The sequence below is a fragment of the Bos indicus genome, chromosome 1 (genome assembly GCF_029378745.1).
Source record: "Bos indicus isolate NIAB-ARS_2022 breed Sahiwal x Tharparkar chromosome 1, NIAB-ARS_B.indTharparkar_mat_pri_1.0, whole genome shotgun sequence".
NCBI lineage: Eukaryota > Metazoa > Chordata > Mammalia > Artiodactyla > Bovidae > Bos > Bos indicus.
Window position 1 is genome coordinate 61,863,315 of NC_091760.1, and position 6,612 is coordinate 61,869,926.

Consider the following 6,612-nt stretch of genomic DNA (forward strand, 5'->3'; position numbering starts at 1 on the left):
TTATTGTATCTTAGAAACATCAAGTCTTCTGTGTTTCATAAGAAAGTATTTTAGATTAGGCAATAATATATCAATTTTAAGAGAAGTAGAGGGAATAGAAAATAGGAAAGGAAATAAGTCTGTACTCCAACACCTTCGCCTTGCTGACTTTCCAGAACTCAGTAACTACACTGCCCGCAAGTTCTATTCTCTTCCATCTTCCATTTCTGTTCTTGACTTTCTATATCCTTCAGCCTCATCTTTTTTCTCTGCTTTTTGTCATTATTTTGTGTCCATGTGCAAAAGTGAAGTAAAATCAGCTATTCTAATGAATTAAATCACATTAGTTGGGTGATACTGTGTTACTATTCACTGATTTTCTTTTTTACATGTGCTGTGTTAAGCCTAAGAGTTATATATAGAAAATATTTGAAGTACTAAAGAAGGCTCTGAGAAACTTGTTTTGGGACTAGGATGTTGGGTATAAATAATAAGTACTCTTATGGCAGCTGCTGCTGCTGCTAAGTCGCTTCAGTTGTGTCTGACTCTGTGTGACCCCATAGACAGCAGCCCACCAGGCTCCTCTGTCCCTGAGATTCTCCAGGCAAGAATCCTGGAGTGGGTTGCCATTTCCTTCTCCAATGCATGCATGCATGCTAAGTTGCTTCAGTTGTGTCCAACTCTGTGGGACCACATGGAGCACCTCTTTAAGAATTTCCCACAGTTTGTTGTGATCCACATAGTCAAAGGCTTTGGCATAGTCAATAGAATGAAACAGATGTTTTTCTGGAACTCTCTTGCTTTTTCAATGATCCAAAAGATGTTGGCAATTTGATCTCTGGTTCCTCTGCCTTTTCTAAATCCAGCTTGAACATCTGGAAGTTCTTAGTTCACGTACTGTTGAAGCCTGGCTTGGAGAATTTAGAGCATTGCCAGCATATGAGATGAGTGCAATTGTGCAGTAGTTTGAACATTCTTTGGCATTACCTTTCTTTGGGATTGGAATGAAAACTGACCTTTTCCAGTCCTGAAGCCACTGCTGAGTTATCCAAATTTGCTGGCATATTGAATGCAACACTTTAACAGAATCATCTTTTAGGATTTAAAATAGCTCCACTGGAATTCCATCACCTCCACTAGCTTTGTTCGTAGTGATGCTTCCTAAGGCCCACGTGACTTTACATTCCAGGATGTCTGACTCTAGGTGAGTGATCACACCACTATGGTTATCTGGGTCATGAAGATCTTTTTTGTATAGTTCTTCTGTGTATTGTTGCCACCTCTTCTTCTTATCTTTTGCTTCTGTTAGGTCCATACTATTTCTTCCCTTTACTGTGCCCATCTTTGCATGAAATGTTCCCTTGGTATCTCTAATTTTCTTGAAGAGATCTCTAGTCTTTCAACCTTACCTGCCTCCTGTGAAACCTGTATCCTGGTCAAAAAGCAACAGTTAGAACTGGACATGGAACAACAGACTGGTTGCAAATTGGGAAAGGAGTACGTCAAGGCTGTATATTGTCACCCTGCTTATTTAACTTATATACAGAGTATACTGTGCGATATGCTGGGCTGGATGAAGTACAAGCTGGAATCAAGACTGCCGGGAGAAATATCAATAACCTCAGATATGCAGATGACACCACCCTTAAGGCAAAAAGTGAAGAGGAACTAAAGAGCCTCTTGATGAAAGTGAAAGAGGTGAGAGAAAAAGTTGGCTTAAAACTCAGCATTCAGAAAACTAAGATCATGGCATCTGATCCCATCACTTCGTGGCAAATAGATGGGGAAACAATGGAAACAGTGAAAGACTTTATTTTGGGGGGCTCCAAAATCACTGCAGATGGTGACTGCAGCCATGAAATTAAAAGATGCTTGCCCCTTGGAAGAAAAGCTATGACCAACCTAGACAGCATATTAAAAAGCAGAGACATTTGCCAAAAAAAGTCTGTTTAGTCAAAGCTATGGTTTTTCCAGTAGTCATGTATAGATGTGAGAGTTGGACTATAAAGAAAGCTGACCATCAAAGAACTGATGCTTTTCAACTGTGGTGTTGGAGAAGACTCTTCAGAGTCCCTTGGACTGCAAGGAGGTCCAACCAGTCAATTCTAAGGGAAATCAGTCCTGAATATTCATTGGAAGGACTGATGTTGAAGCTGAAACTCCAATACTTCGGCCACCTGATGTGAAGAACTGACTCACTGGAAAAGACCCTGATGCTGGGAAAAATTGAAGGTGGGAAGAGAAGGGGACGAGATAGTGGATGACATCATCAACTCGATGGGCATGAGTTTGAGTAAGCTCTGGGAGCTGGTGATGGACAGGGAAGCTTGGGTTGCTGCAGTCTATGGGGTCACAAAGAGTCGGACACAACTGAGCGACTAAATTGAACTGTTGGAGAACCTAACATGTATCAGGCTCTATACTATTTTACAAGTATTATCTCATTTAATGGAGAAGACAATGGCACTCCACTCCAGTACTCTTGCCTGGAAAATCCCACAGACAGAGGAGCCTGGTGGGCTGCCGTCCATGGGGTCACATAGAGTCGGACATGACTGAAGCAACTTAGCAGCAGCAGCATCTCATTTAATGTAAATAATAAACATGGGAAACAGTACTATTGAGGAAGAAATTGGAAGTCAAGTATCTTGCTCAAAGTAACATATTTTGTAGAGAACAGTGGTGAATTATGTGGGTAAACTAGTCAAGGATTATTTTCTATGTAGTGGGATTAAAAATAGGCCTCTCAAATACTTTGAGTGTAAAGAAACAGTATTTTAGGTGGGAAAGGGGTAGGAGATTTGGCTACTGAATCTTAAATCCAGTGAATGAACCCTAAATAGCAGTAAAGTATCTGCATACTAAGAACTTCTGTGACATTCAATAAGGTATCCAAAGGGACAGTAATAAAAAATGGCTGGTTTGTTAATGAGACTTAAATGAAACCAAATGAAACTTAATGAAACCAAATCTTCAAATGTAGGAGCAGTACTATATTCTGAGGGAACCCTACCTTGTGCTTACTTATAATTAAGATAAACACGGTCTCTGCCTTCTAAAGGAACAAAGATGACCACTGAATTTGTGTGCCAAGATCAGAGAGCTGTACTTTTTAAACATCTACATGTGGAATATTCGCAGCAGGTAGTACTTGTGTCAACTTCTGAAAGTAAAAACAAACCAAATATCCTGTACATTTTTGCTTTTTTTTTTTAATTGAAATATAGTTCTGCACAACAAAGGAAACTATAAGCAAGGTGAAAAGAGCCTTCAGAATGGGAGAAAATAATAGCAAATGAAGCAACTGACAAACAACTAATCTCAAAAATATACAAGCAACTCCTACAGCTCAACTCCAGAAAAATAAATGACCCAATCAAAAAATGGGCCAAAGAACTAAATAGACATTTCTCCAAAGAAGACATACAGATGGCTAACAAACACATGAAAAGATGCTCAACATCACTCATTATCAGAGAAATGCAAATCAAAACCACTATGAGGTACCATTTCACCCCAGTCAGAATGGCTGCGATCCAAAAGTCTACAAGCAATAAATGCTGGAGAGGGTGTGGAGGAAAGGGAACCCTCTTACACTGTTGGTGGGAATGCAAACTAGTACAGCCACTATGGAGAACAGTGTGGAGATTCCTTAAAAAACTGGAAATAGAACTGCCTTATGACCCAGCAATCCCACTGCTGGGCATACACACTGAGGAAAACAGAAGGGAAAGAGACACGTGTACCCCAGTGTTCATCACAGCACTGTTTATAATAGCCAGGACATGGAAGCAACCTAGATGTCCATCAGCAGATGAATGGATAAGAAAGCAGTGGTACATATACACAATGGAGTATTACTCAGCCATTAAAAAAGAATACATTTGAATCAGTTCTAATGAGGTGGATGAAACTGGAGCCTATTATACAGAGTGAAGTAAGCCAGAAAGAAAAACACCAGTATAGTATACTAACGCATATATATGGAATTTAGAAAGATGGTAACAATAACCCTGTGTACAAGACAGCAAAAGAGACACTGATGTATAGAACAGTCTTTTGGACTCTGTGGGAGAGGGAGAGGGTGGGATGATCTGGGAGCATGGCACTGAAACATGTATAATATCATATATGAAACGAGTCACCAGTCCAGGTTTGATGCACAATACTGGATGCTTGGGGCTGGTGCACTGGGACGACCCAGAGGGATGGTATAGGGAGGGAGGAGGGAGGAGGGTCCGGATGGGGAACACATGTATACCTGTGGCAGATTCATGTTGATACATGGCAAAACCAATACAACATTGTAAAGTTAAAAAAAAAAAAGAAATATAGTTGATATGCAATATTATGTTTTAGGTGTACAACAAAATGATTCTCAATTTTTAAAGTTCATTTTCTAATTTTAGTCATAAAATGTTAGACATTTTCCTTATGCTATACAATATATCCTTGTGCCTTATTTATTTTACACATAATAGTTTGTACCTCTTACTCCTCTACCCCTATCTTGCCCTTTCCCTCTACCCACTGGTAACCACTAGTCTGTTCTCCATATGTGAGTCTCTTTCTTTTTTGTTACATTCCCTAGTTATTCATTGGAGAAGGAAATGGCAACCCACTCCAGTATTCTTGCCTGGAAAAATCCCACGGATTGTGGAACCTGGTAGGCTTCAGTCCATGGGGTAGCAAAGAGTCAGACACGACTGAATGACTTCACTTCTAGTTATTCATAGTCTATTTTTGATTCCACATATAAATGATATCACACAGTCTTTCTCTCTCTGACTTATTTTACTTAGCTTTATACTTTCCAGGTCCATCCATGTTGCTGCAGAAGGGGAAATTTCTTTCTTTTTTGTGGCTGAGTAGTTTTGTATTATGTATATATACCACATTTCTTTATCCATTCATCTGTCAGTGGACAGTTAGTTTGCTTACATATCTTGGCAATGGTGAATGATGCTGTTGTGAGCTTTGGGGCACACATGTCTTTTCAGTGTTTTCTTTTTTTGTGTGTTTTCAGACAAATACCCAGAAGTGGAATAGCTGGGTCATATGGTAGGTCTATTTTTAGATTCTTCAATAGACTTGCATACTGTGTTCCACAGTGGCCACACTAATTTTCATTTCCACCAGCGGTGAACGAGGGTTCCCTTTTCTGCACATCCTACCCAGTATTTATCATGTGTGGTCTTTTTGATGATACCCATTCTGACAGGGGTGGGGTGATATCTCATTATGGCATTAATTACTATTTCTCTGATGATTAAGTTTGTTAAACATCTTTTCATGTGCCTGTTGGCCATCTTTATGTCTTTTTTGGAAAAATTTCTATTCAGTTCTTCTGCCCATTTTTAATCAGGTTGTTTTTTGATGCTGTTGTATGTACTATTTATATATTTGGAATAGAAAGTGAAAGTGAAGTTGCTCAGTCATGTCTGACTCTTTGCAACCCCATGGACTGTAGCCTATCGGGCTCCTCCGTCCATGGGATTTTCCAGGCAAGAGTGCTAGAGTGGATTGCCATTTCCTTCTCCAGGGGATCTTCCCAACCCAGGAATCGAACCTGGGTCTCCTGCATTGCAGGCAGACGCTTTACCATCTGAGCCACCAGGGAATATTAACCCCTTATTAGTCATTTCATTTGCAAACATTTTCTCCCATTCAAAATGTTGTCTTTTTGTTTTGTCAGTGGTTTCATGTATTCTGCAAAAGTTTTTAATTTTAATTAGGTTTCATTTGCTTACTTTTCTTTTGCCTTAGGAAACAGATCCCCAAAAATTGTGCTACAGTTAATGTCAAAGAGTGGTCCACGTATTTTGTTTTTCTGGGTGTATTTATGGTTTCCAGTTTTATGTTTAGGTCTTTAAGCCAGTTTGAGTTATTTTTGTGCATGGTGTTAGACTATGTTATAGTTTCTTTACATGCAGCTGTCCAGTTTTCCCCACACCATTTATTGAAGAAACCCTCTTTCCTCCATTCTATATTCTGACCTTTCGGTTATAGATTAATTGCTCATAAAGGAATAGGTTTATTTCTAGGCTGCTTATTCCATTAATCTGTGTGTCTGTTTCTGTGCTAGTACTATGTTGTTCTGACTACTGTAGCTTTGTACTGTAGCCCGAAGTCAGGGAGCATGATTCCTCTGGCGCGGTTCTTTCTCAGGATTGTTTTTTGCTGTTTGGAGCCTTTTGTTTTCCATGTAAATTTGAAAATTATTTGTTCTTTTTACTTGAAAAATACTCTTGGTATTTTGATAGGGATTGCATTGAATCTGTAGATTGCTTTGGATAATATGGTCCTTTTAACAATATTCTTCCAATGCATGAACACAGTTTATCTTTTGACCTGTTGTGTCATCTTCAATTTTTTTTCACCACTGTTGTACAATTTTTCAAGTACAGGTCTTTTACCTTACTAGGTAGGTTTATTCCTAGGTATTATTTTTGATGTGATGATAAATGGGATTGTTTCCAAAGTTTCACTTTCTGATAGTTCATTATTAGTTTATAGAAAGGCAACAGATTTCTGTACTAATTTTGTATCCAATACCAAATTCATTAATGAGTCCTAGCAGTGTTTTTGGTGGCACCATTAGGATTTTCTCTCACATCATCTGTGAATAGTGAC

The 6,612-nt window shown here is 39.0% G+C and overlaps 1 non-coding gene across 1 annotated transcript; it reads right to left on the bottom strand.

The window, feature by feature from the left end:
* Nucleotides 1-5,527: 5,527 nt before the first annotated feature.
* TRNAC-GCA (transfer RNA cysteine (anticodon GCA)) lies at nt 5,528-5,599 on the bottom strand. The gene has a single exon. It is a non-coding gene; the product is annotated as a tRNA-Cys (tRNA).
* Nucleotides 5,600-6,612: the final 1,013 nt, after the last annotated feature.